At 36.0% G+C, this 14,906-nt stretch overlaps 1 protein-coding gene across 2 annotated transcripts in view; it reads left to right on the top strand.

Moving 5' to 3' along the window:
- The first annotated feature begins 3,561 nt into the window (after window positions 1-3,561).
- LOC110504230 (alpha-(1,6)-fucosyltransferase) overlaps window positions 3,562-14,906 on the top strand; it is a 160,931-nt gene continuing 149,586 nt past the window's right edge. Inside the window, exon 1 of one of the 2 annotated variants that reach the window (XM_036962384.2) lies at window positions 3,562-3,739. The gene's annotated coding sequence lies outside the window, so the exon portion shown is untranslated. The remainder of the gene's footprint in view (window positions 3,740-14,906) is intronic. The other variant, XM_036962383.2, reaches the window with a different exon arrangement.

Raw genomic sequence — 14,906 nt, 5'->3', positions numbered from 1 at the left:
TAATCATTAGCTAAATGCTTGAATTGAACTTACAAACAAATATTTTCCAAGGCTGAAGCGTGACAAGAAATAACTACATTGAAAGACCTGCACCGTAGCGTTGTTTGTAGCTGCTTCTATGCGTGCAGAACAAATTCTCTACTTCCTGTTTGCGTAGTCTTTCTAAGTACCAGAAACATCCACTAGGGGGCAACACCATTGAACACAATGAAAATCCAATTGAACCATTGTAATAAAATAATCTGTTACCTTCTAACAGGATGGCAGCACAACGACATTATTAACATACAGCTGGCTGGTTATATGCTGTATCGGCAGGATAGAACAGCTGTGTCTGATAAGACAAGGGGGCAGACTATTTATATTTGTAAACAACAGCAGGTGCATGATATCTAAGGAAGTCTCAAGGTTTTTCTCGCCTGAGGTAGAGTATCTCATGATAAGCTGTAGAACACACTATCTACCTAGAGAGTTTTCATCTGTATTTTTCGTAGCTGTCTACATACCACCACAGATTGATGCTGGCACTAAGACCTCACTCAATGAACTGTATTCCGCAATTTAAATGTTTTAATTTTTTAAATGTCACCTTTATTTAACCAGGTAGGCCACAAATGCGACCTGGCCAAGATAAAGCAAAGCAGTGCGACAAAAACAACAACAAAGACATGGGATAAACAAACGTACAGTCAATAACACAATATAAGTATCTGTATACAGTGTGTACAAATGAAGTAAGGAGGTAAGTGGCAAAGTAATTACAATTTAGCAATTAACACTGGAGTCATAGATGTGCAGATGAGGATGTGCAAGTAGAAATCCCGGTGTGCAATAAGCAAACAGGAAAACGTTCATCCAGAGGCGGCGCTCCTAGTGGCCAAGGACTTTAATGCAGGGAAACTTAAATCCATTTTACCAAATTTCTATCAGCATGTTAAATATGCAACCAGAGAGAAAAAAATTCCAGACCACATTTACTCCACACACAGATACGCTTACAAAGCTCGCCCTAGCCCTCCATTTGGAAAATCAAACCATAATTATATCTTCCTGATTCCTGCTTACAAGCTAATATTAAAGCAGGAAGCACCAGTGACTCGGTCATTAAGAAAGTGGTCAGAAGAAGCAGATGCTAAGCTACAGGACTGTTTTGCTAGCACAGACTGGAATATGTTCTGGGATTCTTCCAATGGCATTGAGGAGTACACCAAATCTGTCATTGGCTTCATCAATAATTGCATTGACGATGTCATCCCCACAGCGAACGTACATACATACCCCAACCAGAAGCCATGGATTACAGGCAACATTCACACCGAGCTAAAGGCTAGAGCTGCCGCTTTCAAGGAGCTGCAGCTCAAACAGGCAAAGTGTCAATACAGGACTACAATTGATGCATATTATGCATATTATCTATGCATAGTCATTTTAATAACTCTACCTACATGTACATATTACCACAACTAACCAGTGCCCCCGCACATTGACTCTGTACCCCCTGTATATAGTCTCCCTATTGTTATTTTACTGCTTCTCTTTAACTACTTGTTCCTTTTATTTCTTATTCTTATTCATATTTTTTAAACTGCATTGTTGGTAATGGGCTTCTAGGTAAGCATTCCACTGTAAGGTCTACACATGTTGTATTCGGCACATGTGACTAATACAATTTGATCTGATCTGATCCTACTCTAGGCCAACAGACAAGGTATTCTCAGTCTCACCATTGCCATCGGGTCTACGTTTCAACAAACAATATTATTTTGTTTGTAGCGTAGGTAAGTACACCTCGAACTAAGGTGTTAGGGGAATACTCAGGAGACGAATATCTGATCTTGACAGTGCCATTCTTATGTTTTCACATTATCTCACTTCCTTCCGGTGTCTTACCACACCCCTCCCCAAAAATATACATTTGTGTAAGGACCGATGCCGGAGATGAGAAGCAGGTACTGGGAGTCAACATTTAATAAGGAACAGGCATGAAACAAGACAGGCACAGCGTTCGACAAACAATGCTGAAGCAGGGAACAGAGCAGGGGAACAGACAGATATAAGGGAGGTAATGACATAGGTGATTGAGTCCAGGTGAGCCCAATAATCGCTGATGCGCGTGACGGGGGATGGCAGGTGTGTGTAATGATGTTTGCAGGAGTGTGTAATGCTGGGGAACCTGGCGCCCTCGAGCGCCAGGGGGGAAGAGCGGGAGCAGGCATGACACATTTGTAACAATGTTGTATTTATTTTGATGGTTTGTTTACTTACTAAACCGAAATAAGCTTTTATATCTTTCATTTTGAACATCACCATTTAAACTGTGAAAATGCATTTTGTCAATACATTGGCCATTGACTTAAAACATTATTATTTTATTTTTTTACATTTCATGCACTATGACAACTTGCAGGAAAAGTTTGAAACCCTGGCCTCTCAACAATGGCTGTATTACAAGGTTATTACCACTGGATGGAACTAGCACAACAGTGTTGGTTTTTGAAAACAAGACCACTTTCTGTGGCTATGTTATCTAGTGTATACTAGAGTAACAGGCCTATAGGTTATTTGGCTAGCTTCTTCCAGGTGTACATTTGCCAAACAGTCAAGGTTGTTTTACAAAAACTGCATTATTGGCAAGCATAGAACATTGAGCGTTTCTAATTTACCAGGGTTTATGACTATATGGCTGCGGTTCAGGGCCCATATTAAAAAAAAGTGTCTCAGAGTAGTAGTGTCTGGTCTAAGATTGGATCCTCCCTATTCATGTAGTCTTATTCATTATGATTTAAATGGCAAAACTGATCCTATACCAATACTCCTAGTAATCTGGTGTACTTTATGAATACAGGCACAGTGTGCTGCTGTTAGAAATGTTATCTTAGGGCAGGTATTAGGGAAATGAGTCTGTCCAAATGATTTGCATATCATAAAGGGACCATAACATAATGGTTGTTTGGACAGTGTCAGCTTAATGTCAGGGAAACGTTCGTTAGCCAATAAAGCGTCTGTTTCCTGGACAGTATGCTAAACAGATGCCATGACATGATATACACCCACCTGCCACGGACTCTTTCTAAGTCTGGGATAAAATCCACTTTTATAGCTCGTGAAATAACCTAGTCCTAGTCCTACTCCTGTATACCTGACCACACTTAGAATTTTTTTTTTCAAAAAGGGGACCCTAAAAGGGTTCATCGGCTGCAGGTAGAACCCTTTTGGTTCCAAGTAGAACAGTTTTGGGTTCCATGTAGAACCCTTTCCACAGAAATTGAATTTTATGATTGCACACTATCTTCAGATTTTTCAGAGCCTCACAAATAAATATAATTAAAACACCTGCTTGTTGAGCTGTTCAATTCGAGCTGTTCAATTTCAACGTATATTCTGGTAATACCAAATAGCCTCATATAAAAAGGGTAGAACACAATCATGTTCAAAAGGTTCCGATTTTTAAAATGACGACGCATCATTGTCGCCTAGTCCAGAAGACTGGATGGAGTGTGAGCAGATCGAACCGGTCATTGAATTGACGCAAGCATGCGCAATGGGGCTCTGTGGCAATTCGAGTCTCCTCATTAGAAGCCAAGCATAGCAGAGTGACTACTCGTCAGGCGCGCAGCAGTCCTGCTCCTACCCAGTTCCTGTTTCCGCCTTCTGTCTTCAGACAGTTTACAACTCAAAGCATCATGTTCAGGCAGAATATAGACCTTGAAGAAATGAAAGCTCAATGAGATAAAGCCAGGTAAGCCAATTTCTTATATATTGTGTTGCAGACAATAGGAATTGGTGTCTGCGCCGTCTCCCTTCTCCCTCCATCCCTGGCCTGTTGCTATTTGCGTGCTTCGACCGCAGCCGAGAGGTAACAAAATAGCGGACACAGATTTACACTAACGAGTTGTCGGACAAGGTTCGGTTAGAATTCGCATCTTCCTTATGAAAGTCATTCATGCACAGGAAGTTTTCGGAGAGGAATTCGTTCAGTTTTGCTACATTGTGCATGTAATGGTTATGTTAATTAACATTTGATTAGGTATGAGAAATACAATTCAATCACCATCCAGGGACAATGAACTGCGACGTTTCTCCATCTTACGTCTTTAAATTAATAATGCTGTATTGACATAAGACGCTCACATTTACCAAGAATGACAAGTGTATTGTGACGCTTTCTTATAAACAAACGAAATGCTTATGTTTTGTGTGGCTATATTGGACCGTTATTTTGTGAAGTCAGCCTGCATCGGCCGCTGCCTCCTTGTCCGTCTTGCTGGGTCGAATCAAAGCAGATCGTGAGCCACCCCGCTATTTTTTAGACATTGGTTGAAACCGATGAAAAGTAGCCTAACCTACCTCTATTTGGGAAACGCATTCAGTTGTGTTTGTGCTGTTGATCCACCGTAGACTAGAGTTGAGTAAAACGCATATAATGTTGATGTTGCTATTTGTTATTAGTAGGTCATGAATCAGAACGTTAACTGATACACAAACACACACATGCTCGCACGTACACGCACGCACACAAACACACACACAAACACATTCTGTTCTTAGTGTTTTTGTTGTCATAGCTGGTGGCTGAGAATGTTTCTCCCATTCTGTGTTCATTGTTTACATTTTGTTTTGGACCCAACTCAGTAATCATGCTATGCTCTACTACATGATTATTTCATTTCACATGGTTTCATTCCCTGACCGCTGTGTTATTACCACATACCACAGTAGGACTTGTAGTAAAATAGATAGATAAGCCTATAGGTCTATTTGCATGTGCACATCTAACAGACTTAACCTTTAAACTCAATGAAACCCCTGTGGTAAGTTATGATCAACTGGCTCACAGCTGGTGGATCTGAAATAGGATATCTTGAGATGTAAACATGCAATTAGGGACTGGAGCCCAGCCAACTTGCCTGGTCCATCTGTGGGATAGTAGCCATCGAATGACTCTTCAATCCGGACACATTACTGTGTGAGTGGTATGCCCATAATAAAGTAGTATTAGGCCTTTAATATAGGATAGTATTAGGCCTTTAATATAGGATAGTACCAGGCCTTTAATATAGGCTAGTATTAGGCCTTTAATGTAGGCTAGTATTAGGCATTTAATGTAGGCTAGTATTAGGCCTTTAATGTAGGATAGTATTAGGCATTTAATGTAGGCTAGTATTAGGCATTTAATGTAGGCTAGTATTAGGCCTTTATTATAGGCTAGTATTAGGCATTTAATGTAGGCTAGTATTAGGCATTTAATATAGGATAGTATTTGGCATTAAATATAGGATAGTATTAGGCATTTAATATAGGATAGTATTAGGCATTTAATATAGGCTAGTATTATGTATTTAATGCTAGAATTCTGACCATTTCATATCTTTGATGTGCTTCAGAATTGAGAAATGATAGCATTTCACAGCTTAATTTGTCTCAGAGAGTTGAGATGATATTCTGCTAAATCAAATGTCCCGCTTTGCCAAGCGTACCACAATAATGATCTATGTAATGTGAATGTCTCGTTCTGTCCTCTGTTTGGGGTGATTGCACAACGTTTCATTATATTAACAAGGCCTTTGTGTGCACAATTGCCAATTCATAAATCTTTAATTTCCTATTCCTATTTCCTATTCACTCTACCCCGTTACAGACTATATTAATTAAGTAAACCACAATGATGACAGAGGCTACACCCCATTCTGATTCAGATTTTTTTCACATTTGAGTTTTTTTCAATCATCTGACAGATTCAAGTCACAGGAAAGAGAGAGGGTGTGAATGGTTGAGAGACAACAGTGTGGTCATTTTACCTATTTTAATTATTCCCAGTATGTATAGTGGATATCCTGGACACTATAGTAATGGTTACACTTGAAAGCACCTGGCCTACCACATGACCAGTTTAATTTGTCTCATAGGCAATAGAAGACTGAATAAGACCCTGCTTGTCATGCTCGTTTTATACTAATCATATTTCACATTTATTACATGGTTCAAAACTGACCCAGGTTGTCCTTGTTGAAAATGCTTGATTGTGAAGGGAGTGACCAACAGCAACTTAGACCTTGGACTGGCTGTCAAGTATGGCTAACAGTAACAACACACTTGATGTACGTGATCTGCTGCTACCCAACGCTTACAGGAAGTTAATATTGTGCTTTGTTGAAGTAGCAACTGCCCATTGTGACCATACTAGAAAAGCTTTTATGTTATTGAGATTTGAGATCATTTCCTTTCAAACTCTACACTTGATCATGCCCTCTAAATGAAAAGCCATTTCCACTTGCCTGTATTTGTATAGTGACTGCATGTTTCTGCAAATTACTAAAATGTATATAGGGGTAGGCTATATGATAGATAGATAGATAGATAGATAGATAGATAGATAGATAGAATGTACACTGTGAATTTTAAAAAGTCATTTTTCAAATGTGTTTTTAACTAATACAAACATCACCATGTGAAGATATTTGTAAATGTGTGCCTAAATGCCTTGTTGACAGCTTTGCACACTCTTGGTATTCTCTCAATCAGCTTCATGAGGTAGTCACCTGGAATGCATTTCAATTAACAGGTTTGCCTTGTTTTTTGTTGTTGTTTTTTTAAACCTTTATTTAACTAGGCAAGTCAGTTAAAAACACATTCTTATTTTCAATGATGGCCTAGGAACAGTGGGTTAACTGCCTGTTCAGGGGCAAAACGACAGATTTGTACCTAGTCAGCTAAGGGGTTTGAACTTGCAAACTTCTGGTTACTAGTCCAATGCTCTAACCACTAGGCTAGAGGAATTCTTAAGGTGTTTGAGCCAATCAGTTGTGTTGCGACAAGGTAGAGGTGGTATACAGAAGATAGCCCTATTTGGTAAAATACCAAGTCCATATTATGCCATGAACAGCTCAAATAAGCAAAGAGAAACGACAGTCCATCATTACTTTAAGACAAGAAGGTCAGTCAATGCATAACATGTCAAGAACTTTGAACGTTTCTTCAAGTGCAGTCGCAAAAACCATCAAGCACTATGATGAAACTGGCTCTCATTTGGACCACCACAGGAAAGGAAGACCCAGAGTTACCTCTGCTGCAGAGGATAAGTTCATTAGAGTTAACTGCACCTCAGATTGCAGCCCGAATAAATGCTTCACAGAGTTCAAGTAACCGACACATCTCAACATGAACTGTTCAGAGGAGACACCATAAATCAGGCCTTCATGGTCGAATTGCTGCAAAGAAACCACTACTAAAGGACACCAATATGAAGAAGAGACTTGCTTGGGCCAAGAAACACAAGCAATGGACATTAAACCAGTGGAAATATGTCCTTTGGTCTGATGAGTCCAAATTGGAGATTTTTGGTTCCAACTGCCCTGTCTTTGTGAGACGCAGAGTAGGTGAACAGATTATCTCCACATGTGTGGTTCCCACCGTGAAGCATGGAGGAGGAGGTGTGATGGTGTGGGGGTGCTTTGCGGGTGATACTTCAGGTGATTTATTTAGAATTCAAGGCACACTTAACCACCAAAACTACCACAGAATTCTGCAGCGATATCACTTGTTTTTCAACAGGACAATGACCCAAAATACACCTCCAGGCTGTGTAAGGGCTATTTGACCAAGGAGAGTGCTGCATCAGATTACCTGGCCTCTACAATCACCCAACCTCAACCCAATTGAGATGAGTTGGACATCAGAATGAAGGAAAGCAGCCAACAAGTGCTCAGCATATGTAGGAACTCCTTCACGACTGTTGGAAAAGCATTCCTCATGAAGCTGAGAGAATGCCAAGAGAGAGAATGCCAAGAGTGTGCAAATGGAAGGCCAAGAGAGAATGCCAAGAATGTGCTGTGGCTACTTTGAAGAAAAAAATATATAAGATATATTTAGATTTGTTTAGCACTTTTTTGCTTACTACATGATTCCATGTGTTATTTCATAGTTTTGATATCTTCACTATTATTCTACAATGTAGAAAATAGTAAAAATAACGAAAACCCCTTGAATGTGTAGGTGTGTCCAAACATTTGACTGGTACTGTATATATTATAGGTACTTTGTTTTATTAGTTGTAGCAGTAGTTGTAGCAGTAGTTGTAGCAGTAGTTGTAGCAGTAGTTTTATTATTTGTATTAGAAGTTGTAGCAGTAGTTTTTATTAGTTGTAGCAGTAGTTGTAGCAGTAGTTTTATTATTTGTATTAGAAGTTGTAGCAGTAGTTTTTATTAGTTGTATTAGTAGTTGTAGCAGTAGTTTTTATTAGTTGTAGCAGTAGTTGTAGCAGTAGTTTTTATTAGTTGTATTAGTAGTTGTAGCAGTAGTTGTAGCAGTAGTTTTTATTAGTTGTATTAGTAGTTGTAGCAGTAGTTTTTATTAGTTGTAGCAGTAGTTGTAGCAGTAGTTTTATTATTTGTATTAGAAGTTGTAGCAGTAGTTTTTATTAGTTGTATTAGTAGTTGTAGCAGTAGTTTTTATTAGTTGTAGCAGTAGTTGTAGCAGTAGTTTTTATTAGTTGTATTAGTAGTTGTAGCAGTAGTTGTAGCAGTAGTTTTTATTAGTTGTATTAGTAGTTGTAGCAGTAGTTTTTATTAGTTGTAGCAGTAGTTGTAGCAGTAGTTTTTATTAGTTGTATTAGTAGTTGTAGCAGTAGTTTTTATTAGTTGTAGCAGTAGATGTAGCAGTAGTTTTTATTAGTTGTAGCAGTAGTTTTTATTAGTTGTATTAGTAGTTGTAGCAGTAGTTTTATTATTTGTATTAGTAGTTGTAGCAGTAGTTTTTATTAGTTGTAGCAGTAGTTTTTATTAGTTGTATTAGTAGTTGTAGCAGTAGTTTTTATTAGTTGTATTAGTAGTTGTAGCAGTAGTTTTATTAGTTGTATTAGTAGTTGTAGCAGTAGTTTTTATTATTTGTATTAGTAGTTGTAGCAGTAGTTTTTATTAGTTGTAGCAGTAGTTGTAGCAGTAGTTTTATTATTTGTATTAGTAGTTGTAGCAGTAGTTTTTATTAGTTGTATTAGTAGTTGTAGCAGTAGTTTTTATTAGTTGTAGCAGTAGATGTAGCAGTAGTTTTTATTAGTTGTATTAGTATTTGTAGCAGTAGTTTTTATTAGTTGTATTAGTAGTTGTAGCAGTAGTTTTTATTAGTTGTAGCAGTCGTTTTTATTAGTTGTAGCAGTAGTTTTTATTAGTTGTATTAGTAGTTGTAGCAGTAGTTTTTATTAGTTGTAGCAGTAGTTGTAGCAGTAGTTTTTATTAGTTGTATTAGTATTTGTAGCAGTAGTTTTTATTAGTTGTATTAGTAGTTGTAGCAGTAGTTTTTATTAGTTGTAGCAGTAGTTGTAGCAGTAGTTTTTATTAGTTGTAGCAGTAGTTGTAGCAGTAGTTTTTATTAGTTGTATTAGTATTTGTAGCAGTAGTTTTTATTAGTTGTATTAGTAGTTGTAGCAGTAGTTTTTATTAGTTGTAGCAGTAGTTTTTATTAGTTGTATTAGTAGTTGTAGCAGTAGTTTTTATTAGTTGTAGCAGTAGTTTTTATTAGTTGTAGCAGTAGTTTTTATTAGTTGTAGCAGTAGTTTTTATTAGTTGTATTAGTAGTTGTAGCAGTAGTTTTTATTAGTTGTATTAGTAGTTGTAGCAGTAGTTTTTATTAGTTGTATTAGTAGTTGTAGCAGTAGTTTTTATTAGTTGTATTAGTAGTTGTAGCAGTAGTTTTTATTAGTTGTATTAGTAGTTGTAGCAGTAGTTTTTATTAGTTGTATTAGTAGTTGTAGCAGTAGTTTTTATTAGTTGTATTAGTAGTTGTAGCAGTAGTTTTTATTAGTTGTAGCAGTAGTTGTAGCAGTAGTTTTTATTAGTTGTAGCAGTAGTTGTAGCAGTAGTTTTTATTAGTTGTAGCAGTAGTTGTAGCAGTAGTTTTTATTAGTTGTATTAGTAGTTGTAGCAGTAGTTTTTATTAGTTGTAGCAGTAGTTGTAGCAGTAGTTTTTATTAGTTGTATTAGTAGTTGTAGCAGTAGTTTTTATTAGTTGTAGCAGTAGTTTTTATTAGTTGTATTAGTAGTTGTAGCAGTAGTTTTTATTAGTTGTATTAGTAGTTGTAGCAGTAGTTTTTATTAGTTGTAGCAGTAGTTTTTATTAGTTGTATTAGTAGTTGTAGCAGTAGTTTTTATTAGTTGTAGCAGTAGATGTAGCAGTAGTTTTTATTAGTTGTATTAGTAGTTGTAGCAGTAGTCTTTATTAGTTGTATTAGTAGTTGTAGCAGTAGTTTTTATTAGTTGTAGCAGTAGTTGTAGCAGTAGTTTTTATTAGTTGTAGCAGTAGTTGTAGCAGTAGTTTTTATTAGTTGTAGCAGTAGTTGTAGCAGTAGTTTTTATTAGTTGTATTAGTAGTTGTAGCAGTAGTTTTTATTAGTTGTAGCAGTAGATGTAGCAGTAGTTTTTATTAGTTGTAGCAGTAGTTGTTGCAGTAGTTTTTATTAGTTGTATTAGTAGTTGTAGCAGTAGTTTTTATTAGTTGTATTAGTAGTTGTAGCAGTAGTTTTTATTAGTTGTATTAGTAGTTGTAGCAGTAGTTTTTATTAGTTGTATTAGTAGATGTAGCAGTAGTTTTTATTAGTTGTAGCAGTAGTTGTTGCAGTAGTTTTTATTAGTTGTATTAGTAGTTGTAGCAGTAGTTTTTATTAGTTGTAGCAGTAGTTTTTATTAGTTGTATTAGTAGTTGTAGCAGTAGTTTTTATTAGTTGTAGCAGTAGTTTTTATTAGTTGTAGCAGTAGTTTTTATTAGTTGTAGCAGTAGTTTTTATTAGTTGTATTAGTAGTTGTAGCAGTAGTTTTTATTAGTTGTAGCAGTAGTTTTTATTAGTTGTAGCAGTAGTTTTTATTAGTTGTAGCAGTAGTTTTTATTAGTTGTAGCAGTAGTTTTTATTAGTTGTAGCAGTAGTTTTTATTAGTTGTAGCAGTAGTTTTTATTAGTTGTAGCAGTAGTTGTAGCAGTAGTTTTTATTAGTTGTAGCAGTAGTTTTTATTAGTTGTAGCAGTAGTTTTTATTAGTTGTAGCAGTAATTTTATTAGTTGTAGCAGTAGTTGTAGCAGTAGTTTTTATTAGTTGTAGCAGTAGATGTAGCAGTAGTTTTTAGTAGTTGTAGCAGTAGTTGTAGCAGTAGTTGTAGCAGTAGTTTTTATTAGTTGTATTAGTAGTTGTAGCAGTAGTTTTTATTAGTTGTAGCAGTAGTTGTAGCAGTAGTTTTTATTAGTTGTATTAGTAGTTGTAGCAGTAGTTTTTATTAGTTGTAGCAGTAGTTGTAGCAGTAGTTTTTATTAGTTGTAGCAGTAGATGTAGCAGTAGTTTTTAGTAGTTGTAGCAGTAGTTGTAGCAGTAGTTGTAGCAGTAGTTTTTATTAGTTGTATTAGTAGTTGTAGCAGTAGTTTTTATTAGTTGTAGCAGTAGTTGTAGCAGTAGTTTTTATTAGTTGTATTAGTAGTTGTAGCAGTAGTTTTTATTAGTTGTATTAGTAGTTGTAGCAGTAGTTTTTATTAGTTGTAGCAGTAGATGTAGCAGTAGTTTTTATTAGTTGTATTAGTAGTTGTAGCAGTAGTTTTTATTAGTTGTAGCAGTAGTTGTAGCAGTAGTTTTTATTAGTTGTATTAGTAGTTGTAGCAGTAGTTTTTATTAGTTGTATTAGTAGTTGTAGCAGTAGTTTTTATTAGTTGTAGCAGTAGTTGTAGCAGTAGTTTTTATTAGTTGTAGCAGTAGTTGTTGCAGTAGTTTTTATTAGTTGTATTAGTAGTTGTAGCAGTAGTTTTTATTAGTTGTAGCAGTAGATGTAGCAGTAGTTTTTATTAGTTGTAGCAGTAGATGTAGCAGTAGTTTTTATTATTTGTAGCAGTAGTTGTTGCAGTAGTTTTTATTAGTTGTATTAGTAGTTGTAGCAGTAGTTTTTATTAGTTGTAGCAGTAGTTTTTATTAGTTGTAGCAGTAGTTTTTATTAGTTGTATTAGTAGTTGTAGCAGTAGTTTTTATTAGTTGTAGCAGTAGTTTTTATTAGTTGTATTAGTAGTTGTAGCAGTAGTTTTTATTAGTTGTAGCAGTAGATGTAGCAGTAGTTTTTATTAGTTGTATCAGTAGTTTTTATTAGTTGTATCAGTAGTTTTTATTAGTTGTATTAGTAGTTGTAGCAGTAGTTTTTATTAGTTGTAGCAGTAGATGTAGCAGTAGTTTTTATTAGTTGTAGCAGTAGTTGTTGCAGTAGTTTTTATTAGTTGTAGCAGTAGATGTAGCAGTAGTTTTTATTAGTTGTAGCAGTAGTTGTTGCAGTAGTTTTTATTAGTTGTATTAGTAGTTGTAGCAGTAGTTTTTATTAGTTGTATTAGTAGTTGTAGCAGTAGTTATAGGCCTATTAGTAGTTGTACAATAACTTTTTAATGCTGTTAATGTAAGTAAAAATATATATATATATATATTATTTCATTGTTATTATTGTTAGACGGTAGTTGCCATATTTTTCTTGTTACTAATTATTTTTGTTGTTTTATTATTTAAAAAAAATACTTTTGGACTCTCTTGAAAACGAGTCAGTGCATCAAGAGATATCATCCGGCAAAATTTCAAATAAATAACTTTAATGATGTGGTCCATTGATAGATTGTTCTACCTGTCACTCCACCCAGGGGCGGACTGGTATCTGGAATTTCGGTCCATTTTTAGCCTAGTGGGACTGTCTAACTAGTTTTTATTTGGCTCAAAATTATAATTATCTGGCTAATAATGAAAGGGAAAGGGAATTCAGTTGTACAACTGAATGCATTCAACTGAAATGTGTCTTCCACATTTAACCCAACCCCTCTGAATAATGAGGGCTTCAAGGAAAAATGTCCGGTGTGCTAGAAATGCCAGGGCCGATTATTGGTCCCAGTCCACCCCTGATCTCCACACCTTCTCAGCAGTCAGCACAATAGCATCAGATACCTTGAGTGTCAGAAGGACTACCTGGCAACAACCTGTAACACCTACACACAGTGTCAGTAAATGACGGGTGTTGTCATTAGTCAGTCAATCAACCACCTCTCCTAATGAAGAACAGAACAGGGTCTCTCTCCCTATGGGCAGCTTGGTTACAGGACATAGTTTCCCTCCCTATGGACCTATAGGCAATATGATATACACAGTGCCTTCAGAAAGTATTCATACCCCTTGACTTATTCCACATTTTGTTGTACCTGTTGTGCCTGAATTCAAAATGGATATATCTACACACAATACTCTGATAATGACAAAGAGAAAACATGTTTTTAGAAGTGTTTGTAAATGTATTGAAAATGAAATACATAAATATCAAAATTACATTACTAATTAATATCTAATTAATTACAATATCTAAGTATTCACACTACTGAGTCAATAGTTTGTAGAAGCACCTTTGCAGCCATTACAGCTTTGAGTCTTTCTGGGTAAGTCTCTAAGAGCTTTCCACACCTGGATTGTGCAACATTTGCTAATTATTATTTTCAAAATTCTGTCAAAATGACTGTTGGTCATTGCTAGACAGTCATTTTCAGGTCTTGCCATAGACTTTCAAGCAGATTTATGGCAAAACTGTAACTCGGCCACTCAGGAACATTCACTGTCTTCTTGGTAAGCAACTCCAGTGTAGATTTGGTTGTAGGTTATTGTCCTGCTGAAAGGTGAATTTGTTTCGCAGTGTCTGGTGGAAAGCAGACTAAACCAGGTTTTCCTCTAGGATTTTGCCCATGCTTAGCTCCATTCCATTCATTTTTATCCTGAAAAACTCCCCAGTCCTTAACAATTACAAGCATACCATAACATGATGCAGCCACCACTATGCCTGAAAATATGGAGAGTGGTACTCAGTAATGTGTTGTATTGGATTTGCCCGAAACATAACACTTTGTATTGCCTCATTCTTTTGAATTATTAATTTAGTGCCTTACTGCAAAGAAGATGCATGTTTTGGAATATTTGTATTCTGTACAGGCTTTGTTCCTTTCACTCTGTCAATTAGGTTGGTATTGTGGAGTAACTATAATGTTGTTCATCCATCATCAGTTTTCTCCTATCACAGCCATTTAAGTCTGTATCTGTTTTAAAGTCACCACTGGCCTCATTGTTAAATCCCTGAGCAGTTTCCGTCCTCTCTGGCAACTGAGTTAGGAAGGATGCCTGTATCTTTGTAGTGACTGGGTGTTGATACACCATCCAACGTGTAATGAATAACTTCACCATGCTCAAAGGAATATTCAATGTCTTATTTTTTTATATATATACCTATCTACCATTAGATGCCCTTCTTTGCGAGGCACTGAAAAACCTCCCTGGTCTTTGAGGTTGAATATGTGTTTGAAATTCACTGCTCACCTGAGGGACATTACAGATAGGTGTATGTTTGGAGCACAGAAATAAGGTACTCAAGACATTTCAGCTTTTAATTTGAATTAATTTGTACATAGTTCGAAAAACACAATTCCACTTTAATGTTATAATTCCACTTTAATGTTATTGTGTGTAGGCCAGTGACAAAACAAATATTTGATATGGTCAGGGTGTTATTTTCCCTTAGGAGTTTCAGGATTATGGAAAAAAGCTAATGTATGGTCCGTACTCCCCACGCCACCTCCTTGAGCTTTTGTAACCCTATGACTCATATCTGCCACAGACAGGTAGAGACATAATAGCATAGAATAGATGATGGGCCATCTCCAAGTATTTAATCATAACTCTGTCTGTTTGCATCATCCTGGGCTTGGGTTGATTAAACCTTGGTTTCCGGGATAATTTTTATGCGACCACCTGTGTGCCCCACCTGTATAAAGTGTATATTATGTATAAAGTGTATAATCTGTATGAAGTGTATAATCTGTATGAAGTGTATATTATGTATAAAGTGTATATTATGTATAAAATGTATAATCTGTATAAA

This window comes from Oncorhynchus mykiss, chromosome 25 (genome assembly GCF_057628025.1).
Source record: "Oncorhynchus mykiss isolate SJ-2025 chromosome 25, ASM5762802v1, whole genome shotgun sequence".
Lineage (NCBI taxonomy): Eukaryota > Metazoa > Chordata > Actinopteri > Salmoniformes > Salmonidae > Oncorhynchus > Oncorhynchus mykiss.
This window is presented reverse-complemented; position numbering and strand designations above follow the sequence as displayed.